General features: G+C 37.8%; 1 long non-coding RNA gene across 1 annotated transcript in view; it reads right to left on the bottom strand.

The window, feature by feature from the left end:
* Positions 1–413, bottom strand: part of LOC104662467 — a 37771-nt gene extending 37358 nt beyond the window's left edge. Inside the window, exon 1 of the long non-coding RNA XR_004059744.1 lies at positions 141–413. This is a non-coding gene — a long non-coding RNA (uncharacterized LOC104662467). The remainder of the gene's footprint in view (positions 1–140) is intronic.
* Positions 414–11345: the final 10932 nt, after the last annotated feature.

Below are 11345 nucleotides of genomic sequence, written 5' to 3' on the forward strand. Positions count from 1 at the left end.
TATTGAGACACACCCCTTTCCATTAACTGAAGTCCCTGAAATGAACTGCTTCATTCACTGATGCCATTTCTCTGGTGGCTTATGCAATTTGAGATTGTGACTCTTGAAAAAAGTAATTGAACAGACAATTATGTAATTACCTCTGTGCTCTGCACCATGGAGAAAGAGGTCCGTAAGTTCCCGGTGTGTCCTTGAAGGGGAATCTTGCCTCTTCTCAGGCTCAGGTCGGTCCCTCAGAGTCCCTCCAAATCAAATGGAGAATCAATGACTGATGTGCAGGCAGGTGAAACTTCTTCTTCTCACTGTACTTTACAGATTATAGTAGTTTCAAGCTCTATTAAATGAGGATGCATCTTGGCTGGTTGATGTCCCTATTTTTCTGGTTAAGTGCATTTGTTTCCAGGAGCTGATGTGCTAAGTGAATTTTTGCCTACGATCTAGACAAGTCATCCCAGTTATTGTGTGGGAGGGAAGGGGAAAAGGAGGTGGGTTGTTAAAAGCTGGTGAAAAATATGCCTGTGGCTAAGAATAATGTAAATCCTGGTATTATAACTTTAAACCAGGTGCTGAGCCATTACAGTATTCAATTATTTTGATGCTTCAAGGCAAATGTTTCCAGGTCTGAAATTCTAGTCTACTTGAAATTCAACAAATGATGTTGTGCTTTCATGGAAAGACGCCCATTTATGAAGGGAAGAATTCATGTCATTCAGCCTGTTCCCTGCCTGCCATCAGCACCCCCATTAATACACCTGTTACTAATATAAGGTAGTCACATTTAATGTTTTATAAAGGAGAAAGGGTCTACAGCCTTCTTTGGAGATATTGCGAGGTCAGGGAAGGCCACATCAGGAGAAAATTAGCCTTTCTTCCTATTCTGTTTTGAACTAGGAATCTTGGAACTGTAATCAAATTCTGTCATTTTGCTTGCATTTATTCTTGCACATAGTTACTTCTTAGCTAAGTTAACCTTGTCTCTTAACCTTCCTTGATGAAAATTAAGAAGCAAGGACAGAGGGTCTGATGATTGGAAAGTCGTATGTAATTTTCTAGGTTACATATAAAGTATCTGCCTTATAATAATAACTATCATTCGCTAAACACCTTTCACGGGCAAGATACTCTACCACATACTTTTCATATAGTATGCCAATGACTTCTCATCAAAATCCTTTGATGATATTAACCCTCATGTGTCTTGTGAAGGAGTCAGCAAACCACAGTCCTGAGGTCAGGTCTGACCCACTGCTTGTTTTTGTAAATGAAGGCTCATTGTAACACAACTGTGCTCATTAATTTCTGTATTTTGTATGGCTATTTTCCCACGAAAAGAAAAGAATTCAGTAATTTAGTGGCTGCAGTTCTGTCCTGGTAGCCAGGAATGCTGAAAATATTTCAAAGTCTGACCTTTTACAGAAAAGAGCTCGCCAACTCTGATCTAGTACCATGTCTTAAGAAATACATGAAGACCAATTCGTTTAATCCTCCCTCATAACTTGGCAAGCACATATTACTCTTTTCCCAGCCTTGCAGATAAGAAAATGAAAGATACAAGGAGTTAACTTGCACAAAGTCAAAGAGCTTACAAATAGTAGAGACAGCAATCAAATCCAGCCCTCTACTCCATAGCTGGTTATCTTTATACCACAGAATGTGACAATCACCTGCACTCAACGGCACAATCTATTTTACTACTACCAACCTTCCTTATCAAATGTATGTGTTTATTTTTTCCAAAAGAGATCTAATGTGTGTGCAAAACCATCAGTCCATAGGAATTCAATAGATTTGGGCCTATATCAGCCTACAGACACATGCTTTGTAACATGAGGACATTATAACCTTAAAACTTCTGTTTCTGTCAGTTTTATTCCTCTGAATAGTTTCTTTCCTAATTTGTTTCCCACACTTAGTCATTTAATAAACTTTGAAATCAACTCATTAATACTCTTGCTTAATGAGAATAGCACAGGCTCCCCCAGGCTCCAAAGAGTTACATTAGTTAGTTTCCTTTTAAAGACGTATTTCCAATAATTTTATTCTAGAGCGCAGTAGGATGTGTTTCCAATAGAATAAAGCTTCTGGCTATCTGGAAGTGTCACACGTGAGCTATGTGTTGTGGTACTTAAAAGCAGGGTTGGGGCTCGGCTGCTGGGGTTTGAATTCATGCTTCATTACTTAATGACCCTGTGATTTAAGAAAGTTAGTCAATTTCTCTGAGCCTCATTTTCTTTGTCTGAAATGAGCACCGTCAAATGCTAGATAACAATGCCTGTTACATATTAAGAACCATGTATGAGCCCACTAATATGTGTGAGAGATAGGACTGTGCTTAAACATATTATTGCATCCGTTGACTCCATAAACTGCAAGGATTATCAGTCTCCTCAGGGCACCTGAACATCGTAATTATGAACATGTTTCTTAATTTGTAGATAAACATAAGACCTGCTTATGTTTGTAAGTGTGTGGTGTGTGTGGTGGTGAAATTTGTAGATAAACATAAGACCTGCTGCAGTCCATAGAGCTATTTGCTCCTACATTTAATGGCCCAAACGGAGATGTTCTTGGAGGTCCCATGTCTGCTGTGTTTGTGTTATTTTCCAGAGTTTCCTCATTGCCCATTGTTATTTCATGTATAGTTTGCTCTGTTTCATTTTGTAACTTGCTATTTCTGATCCGCTGTGGATTTGTAAACCAGAAAACCAAACTCAGAAGATTCATGTGCAGAACAAGTTGTTAGTTTCTCATGGATGAGCTTTCGAGTTTGCACGAAGTATTTTCATTTCGAATTTTCCTCCATTGTCCTGGATAGTTCGGGGACCACAGGTTTCCTGGGCTGGTAAAGACATTTAGCACCCCCCAAAACCTGGGCAGCCAAAACAGAACACTGACTCATTTGACCCTGAATCTCCAGGTGATGGCGAACATTCTTCATGCTCCCATCTTTTCACGGTAGCGCACTCAGGCTCCTCCAGAGTGTATGGGCCCAACGCTGTCCAGGAAAACCCACGACTGCCAGCCCTCATCCCAGCCAGGGAAATTGTGCTGGATTCTTTTGAACCAGCACATTTCATTTATGACACCCAGTGATTAATCTCACCACCTCACTATGAGTACCATCACTGCCAAATTACAGCATACTTGGAGTCCTAATTATATTCATTGATTCAATTTTAGTGTGACTGAGTTATTGACATGGATGTGAATTAACTTATTTGTCTGCAGCCAAAGGCCAGTAATAGAATTTAGAGAGAAATTATGTCTAGATAACACTCAGCATGGGTAAGAGTGCCTGATTTCAGAGACTTAACACAACAAGGAGAGGTTTCCCGGGGCTTGCCAGTGGGCAGAGGTTCTCTGGCAAATTATCCTGAGCTATCGTCAGCCCCTTGGATGCACTAAAAATCAGGGTAGTAGAAAAATGCAGAAGAAGTAAGAAACAAAGCATTTGAATTTTTTTGCATGGGTAGAACTACTTAGAATTCTAGGAAAGGAATCTATTTTATATCAACAAAATCAAACACTTGCTTTATTCCTCTGGCCAAGGTTCCATATATTAAATATGACAAAATACAACTGGTTCAAACATCATACTAAGTGAAATACGCCAGTCACAAAAGACAAATATTGTATAATTCTTCTTATATGAGGTACCTATAATGGTCAAATCCATAGAGACAAAAAGGAGAATGGTGCTTGCTGGGGGAAGGGGAGATAGGAACAGCGTTTGGTTTTGCAAGATGAAAATAGTTCTGGAGATCAATTGCACAACAGTGTGAATGCACGGTACACTTACCAAGGATTAAGAGAGTAAATTTTTGGCCGGGCACGGTGGCTCACTTCTGTAATCCCAGCACTTTCGGAGGCCGAGGCGGGTGGATCACGAGGTCAGGAGATCAAGAGCATCCGGGCTAACATGGTGAAACCCCGTCTCTAATAAAAATATAAAAAATTAACCAGGCATGGTGGCAGGTGCCTGTAGTCCCAGCTACTTAGGAGGCTGAGGCAGGAGAATGGCGTGAACCCAGGAGGTGGAGCTTGCAGTGAGCCGAGATCGCGCTGCTGCACTCCAGCCTGGGCGACAAAGCGAGATTCCGTCTCAAAAAAAAAAAAAAAAAAAAGAGTAAATTTTTATGTTATGTATGTTTTACCACAATTTAAGAAATCCCAGAAAGCTTAGTGGCTTAAAAGACAAAACCAACCAACCGAATATGAAAACACTAACTGATTCAGACAAAAAATCTGAAGTCATTAGATGCTTTTAGCAGGGATTATTTCATGTAGAGAATTAAAGGTTGACTCAACAAGGGAAGGACTGAGCAGGCAGTCAGAAAGGCTGATGGAAATCTTGCAAATTATGTTCGCACCCAAGTGACTGATGCCCAGGAGGAAGTCAGGAAACTGTGGCACCGCCTCATGCTCACCATCCACCAATGCCCACATGTACTTCTGCACCTGCCACTGGAGACCAATGCCTTCCCTGCTTTTTACCTTTAAACCTCATGCATCTGACTTTCACTTACAGACACAAATTAGAACTCTACTAGCAAGGCAGCCTAGATCATCTTTAGATAGAGTTTTAGAAGCACAATCTCCACTGTATTTTTTTTTTTTTAAGAGACGGAGTTTTGCTCTTTTGCCCAGACTGGCATGCAATAGCTTGTTCTCAGTTCACTGCAACATCTGCCTCCCAGGTTCGAGGGATGCTCCTGTCTCAGTCTCCTTAGTAGCTGGGATTACATGCGCTCACCACCGTGCCTGACTAGTTTTTGTATTTTTAGTAGAGACGGGGTTTCACCATGTTGGCCAGGCTGGTCTCGAACTCCTGGCCTCAGGTGATCCACCCGCCTCAGCCTCCCAAAGTGTTGGAATTACAGGAGTAAGCCACCACATCTGGCCTTCCACTGGAATATTAAGAAGTCAAAATTAAGAAACAAACCCACGTTTTTTGAAATTACCACCATATTTGGAGAAAATAGAGCAGGTGAGGTAAGAGAGGAAGGAAAATGAGATGGAGACAGGCACTACACTATGGACATTAAGCTCTGACCATGTTCCATGAAGAACATCAAACTGGTAATGCAAAGATGATTTTTAGGAAATAGAGTAGACTATGAAAAAATAAGAATTTATTTCAATGAGTGTTGAAGATCATACAATTAGCCCAGAAAACTGTGATTTCAGAGATGTTATTGATGATGGTTGCTAAATTTGGTAGTAATGAGTTCATGTATCTTTCACAGACAACAACGTATTTTTATTCCAGGGCCCAAGAAGGAAACAAATAAGCTTCATCTCCCACCAACAAAAGAAATATAAAAGAAGATTTCCAAAGTTTGGGGAACCACAACATTGGTGACTCACAGCTATTTGCATATACTTTTCTATTACATCTTGTTTGTTAACAGAAAAAGTGGCAAATAAATTGTGGACAAGTATTTTTTAACAGCTTTATTGAATTATGATTAACATACAATAAGCTGTGCACATTGAAAGTGTGCAATTTCATAAGTTTTGCTATATGTATGCACCTGTGAAAAACTCCCTTCGATCAAGACAATGAGCCCATCCATCTTCTCAGAAAGAATTTTTTTTTTTTTTTTTTTTTGAGATGGAGTTTTTCTCTTGTTGCCCAGGCTGGGGTGCAATGGTGCAATTTTGGCTCACTGCAACCTCCACCTCCTGGGTTCAAGCGATTCTCCTGCCTCTGTCTCCCTAGCAGCTGAGATTACAGGCATGCACCACTACATCTGTCTAATTTTTGTATTTTTAGTAGAGACGGGTCAGAAAGATTTTTCACCTTGATTTGTAATCCCTCCCTCATACCCTTCTATACCACCCTCCTCAGACAACTCCTCCTCTGCCTCCTGTGACTATAAATGAGGTTGTATTTTTCTCAAACATCATTTAAAGAAATAATAGAATCTGTACAATTTTTTTGGTCTGGATTTTTCTTTTTTTTTTTTAGACAGGATCTTGCTGTGCTGCCCAGGCTGGAGTGCAGTGGTGCAATCATAGCTCACTGCAATCTTGAACTCCTGGGCTCAAGTGATCCACCCACCTCAGCCTCCCAAGTAGCTAGGACTGCAGGTATGTGCCACCACAGCTGTCCAATTTTAATTTTTATTTATTTATTTTTTGTGGAGACAGGGTCTCACTATGCTGCTGAGGCTGATCTCAAACTCTTAGCCTCAAGCCATCCTCCTGCCTTGACTTCCCAAAGCACTGGGACTACAGGGGTCAACCACTGCACCCAGCCTGGATTCTTTTACTCAGCATGGCTATTTTACACTTCAGCCATTTTGTAATATTTAATAATATTTTCTTTCTTTTTATTGTTGATTAGTATTCATTGTATGAAGATACCACTCTCTGTACATCCATTAACCTGTTAAGGGACACTTGGTTGGCTTCCAATTTGGGGCTATTCACAAATAAGGCTTCAGTGAAAATCCATGTGCCAGCTTCTATGGATATGTCTTTTCATTTATTTTGGGTGAATACCTAGGATGGTTGCATCATATGATAGGCATGTGTTTAACTCAAAGAAATTGCCAAAGTACTTGTATTCCAAAGTCATTGTGGAGTATTTCTTTCACATTCCTGCCATTAGTTTTTTGTTTTTATTTTTATTTTTTTGAAATGGAGTCTCACTCTGTGGCCCAGGGTGAAGTACAGTGGCATGATCTGGGCTCACTGCAACTTCCAGCTCCAGGATTCAAGTGATTCTCCTGCCTCAACTTCCTGAGTAGCTGAGATTGCAGCTGCTCTGCACAATGCCCGGCTAATTTTTATATGTTTAGTAGAGACAGGGTTTCACCATGTTGGCCAGGATGGTCTTGAACTCCTGACCTTAGGTGATCCGCCCGCCTGGGCCTCCCAAACTGTTGGGATTACAGGCGTGAGCCACCGTGCCTGGCCCCATTCGTCTTTTTAATTTTAGCTATTTAAATAGATGTGTAGTAATCTCTCTCTGTGGTTCTAATTTTCATTTTTCTCATGGCTAATGGTGCGGAATACCTATTTGTGTGCCTGCTTTCCATATATCTATGTTGGTGAAGCACCTGTTCAAATCTTGCTCCCATTTTTCATTCATGTCATTTTTTTCTTCTTGAATTTTGAGAGTTCTTAATATTCTAGATACAAACTTCTTGTCAAATTTATGATATGATTGCAAATGTTTTCACCCAGTCTGTGGCTTGCATTTTTATTCTCTTTAGTTGTGATTTATACAAAAAGCGTGTTATGATTTTGATTAGTACTAATTTTGTTCTTTTTTTTCAATACTGTTGTGGCTATGCTAGGTCTTTTGCCTTTCCATATAAATTTTAAATCAGTTTGTCAATGTCTATTTAAAACGTCTTCATGGATTTTGATTGGGACTTCACTGAATCATAAATTGATTTGGGAAAAACCAACATGTTAACAATATTGAGAGTTCTCACCTATGAACATGATGTATCTCTTTCTTTATAATTTTCCCAGCAAAGTCTTATCGTTTTCAGTGTAGGTCTTTCCCATTTTTATTATTTATCCCTAAGTGTTTTATATTTTTTATGCATTATACATGGAATTTCAATTTGGATGTCTGATTGTTCTTTGAAAGTATGTAGTATCTTTGAATTTCAATGTGGATATGTGACTGTTCTTTGAAAGGATTTTTGTAGTTTGATTTTGCTGAATCTTGTGCTTGGACCCTACAAGTGTTCTAAGCAGTTCCAGTCGGTTTACCATACAGTTGATTGGATTTCCTACACCGACTTTTTCCACTCTCTATATGTGTATAAAGAAAGGCAGTTTTCCCAATCCCATTCTATCTGGGTGCTTTTAATTTCTTTTAATTGTTTTATTGCACGTTTTAGAACTTCTAGTACAGGCCGGGCGCGGTGGCTCACGCCTGTAATCCCAGCACTTTGGGAGGCCGAGGCGGGCGGATCACGAGGTCAGGAGATCGAGACCATCCTGGCTAACACGGTGAAACCCCGTCTCTACTAAAAAATACAAAAACCTAGCCAGGCGAGGTGGCGGGCGCCTGTAGTCCCAGCTACTCAGGAGGCTGAGGCAGGAGAATGGCGGGAACCCGGGAGGCGGAGCCTGCAGTGAGCTGAGATCCGGCCACTGTACTCCAGTCTGGGAGACAGAGCGAGACTCCGTCTTAAAAAAAAAAAAAGAACTTCCAGTACAATGTTGAATACAAGTGATCTAGGCAGGCATTTTTGTCTTGTTCTTGATTTCATAGGGAAAGCATTCAAACTTTACCAGTAAGAACATGCCAACTGCTGGTTTTCAGTAGATGCCTCTTACAGATTGCAATGATTTTCCTTAATGATTAGTTTGGTTAGAAGTTTATTTATTTATATTTTAATCAAGAATGAATGCTGAATTTTGCCAAATGCTTTTTAACATCTAGTGAGATTATCTTATGACTTTGCATTTTAAGATTGTTGATATGAAGTAAATAATTGATGAATATATAAATTTTAAAACAACTAGACAATCCTAAGATGAACAACTCTGGATCTGGAGGTGTTATGATCTTTTATACTGTTAGATTCAATTTGCTAAAAATTTTGTTTAGAATTGTTATATTTATGTTCATGAAGGATATCGGTCCTTAAGTTTCTTTTCTTGGAAAGTTTTGTCTGGTTTTTGTATCCTGGCCATGTTGGCCTCATAGTTTCTTTTTTCAATGTTTTGAAGTAAATTTATAAAATTAGTGTTGTGTCTTTCTTAACTACTTGGTAGAATTCAACGGTGAAACCATCTGGAACTGGAATTTTCTTTAAAAAACTTTTTAAACGAATAATGCAAATTTCCTTATTAGATATAGGGCTGTTTAAGATAGCTCTTCGTTCTTCACTTGAGCTTCAGTAGTTTTGTTTTTCAAGATTTTTTCTATATATGTTTTCAAATTTACTGCTACATAACTGTTCGTAATATTGTTATTAGCATTTTAGCGTCTTTAGAATGTGTCGTGATGCCATCTCTCTGCTCCCTGGTATTATGAATTTGTGTGCCTTTTTTTTCTTGATCAGTGTGAAAGGTATTTATCAATAGTTTTTATATCCTTTAAAAACAAGCTTTCAGTTTAATTTCCCTCTTTTTTCACTATTTTCCATTTCATTGACATCTACTCTGAGCTCTTTTAAAAAGCATATTCTTTCTTCTGTCTACTTTGAGCTTTATCCGTTTTTTCTGGTTGCTTAAGACGGAAGCTGAAGTCATCAAGGGGCTTTTCTTCTTTTCTGATACAGGTATTTAAACATCCCCTCCCAAATTCTGGGTCATTGACATCCTGCAGTCTTTGATATTGTGTTAAGATTTTCATTCATTTCAAAATTCTTCCTAATTTTCCTTTTAATGTCTTCTTTGACCCGTAGAAATCTAAAACTGCATATTTAATTTCTGAAAAATTTGAAAATTTTCCTGAAATCTGTTATTGATTACAATTTTAATTCCTGTGTGGTCACAACATGTATTTTGTATTACTGAAATGCTTTTATACTGACTGAAACTTGTTTTATTGCACAGGATGTGGTTTAACTTGGTGATTTTTCAATGTGCAGTTGAAAAAACTGTATGTGCAGTTGAAACTCTTCTTTGGTGGATTATTCTATGAAGGTCAATTAGGTCAGGTTCATTATTAGTATTGTTCAAGTATATCATATTCTCACAGATTTTTCCATTAGACCTATCAATTTTGGGGAGGCATACTGAAATCTCTGATTATAATTGCAGGTTTGTCTGCTTCTAGCAGTTCTATCAGCTTTTGCTTCGTATATTTTCAAGTTCTGTTAATAGGAGTGTAAATATTGAAGATTATTATAGCCTTTCAATACATTGACTATTTTATTATTGTGAAATCAACTTTTTAATCTATGATGATATTCTTTGCTCTAAAATTTACTTCATGAGATATTAATGCGTCAATTTACTTTTGCTTTGTTCAGTGTTAGCATGATTTTTCCCATTATTTTAATGTTAACCTATATGTTTCTTTGAACTTCATAGTTGAGCTTTGCTTTTATATTTAAAAAAATCTGCCTTCTTAATTGGAGTGTTTATACATTTACATGTAATATAGTTACTGATATGTTTAGAATTAAATTTATCATCTTACTATTTACATTATAGTTTCCTCAAAGGTTCTTTCTTCCTCTTTTCCTCTTCTCCTGCCTTCTTTTGGATTAATTGAATATTTTATTATTCCATTTTATATTCTATGTTTGCTGATTAAATGTTTGTTTTGTTATTATGATTCATTCTTCAGAGTTTACATTAAACAACTGTAACTTATCACCGTATAGTTTTTTTTCAATAGATTTAAGGGGTATAAGTGCAGTTTTGTTACATAGATATATTGCACAGTGGTGAAGTGTGGGCTTTCAGTGTAGCCATCACTTGAATGGTATACATTATATCCATTAAGTAATTTCTCATCCCTCATTCCCCTACCAGCCTCCCTTCCCTTTGGATTCTCTGGTGTCCATTTTCCCACTCTGTATGTCCATGTGCACACATTTTTTAGTTCCCACCTGTAAGTGAGAACATGCTGTATTTGACTCTCTGTTTCTGAGTTATTTCATTTAATGTGATGATCTACAGTGATATCCATGGCGTGGCAAAGGCAATCACAGCATACTTTAAAGTGATTTATACTACTTTGCATAAGTATAAGAAACTAAAACAGTGTACTTGTATTTCTTCTCCTAAACCTTTGGCAATTGTTGCCATGCTTTTACGTAACACTCGCATTACATTGTTTTGGTATTTGTTTCAATAGTCAATTATCTTTTAAAGAGTTTTATAATAAGAAATGAGAAAAAAATCTTATGCACTTATCCATGCAATTATCATTTCTAGAATTGTTTATTTCTTTGTGGACATCCATATCTCCTTATGAAATCATTGTATTTTTGCCTAAAGGAGTTCTATTAAAATTCCTTGTAGTGTGGGTCTGTCACTGATAAATTCTTTTATCGATGTTTTGTGTAAAAAAATCTTTATTTTGCCTTTTCTTTTAAAATATTTTTCTGGGGATAGACAATTGTCGAATAGATGAACCATTTTTTTTCCAGTTTTTAAAACATGCCATCCAACTCTCCTCTTACTTAGCTTGTTTCTGACAAGAAATGGTTCTCATCATTATTTTGTTACTCTGTATCAAATGCTTCTTTTCTCTGACTGCTCTTAAGATTTTATCCCTGGGTTTGGCGGATTTGATTATGACGTGCTTTTGTGTATTTTTCTTCGTGCTTCTTGGGGTTTGGGTTGGGTTCATGGAGCCTGTTGGATCTCTAGTTTTGATAAAACTAGGTGAAAAAAAATCAGTCACTATATCC

This window comes from Rhinopithecus roxellana, chromosome 10, assembly GCF_007565055.1.
Source record: "Rhinopithecus roxellana isolate Shanxi Qingling chromosome 10, ASM756505v1, whole genome shotgun sequence".
NCBI classification, from domain to species: Eukaryota; Metazoa; Chordata; class Mammalia; order Primates; family Cercopithecidae; genus Rhinopithecus; species Rhinopithecus roxellana.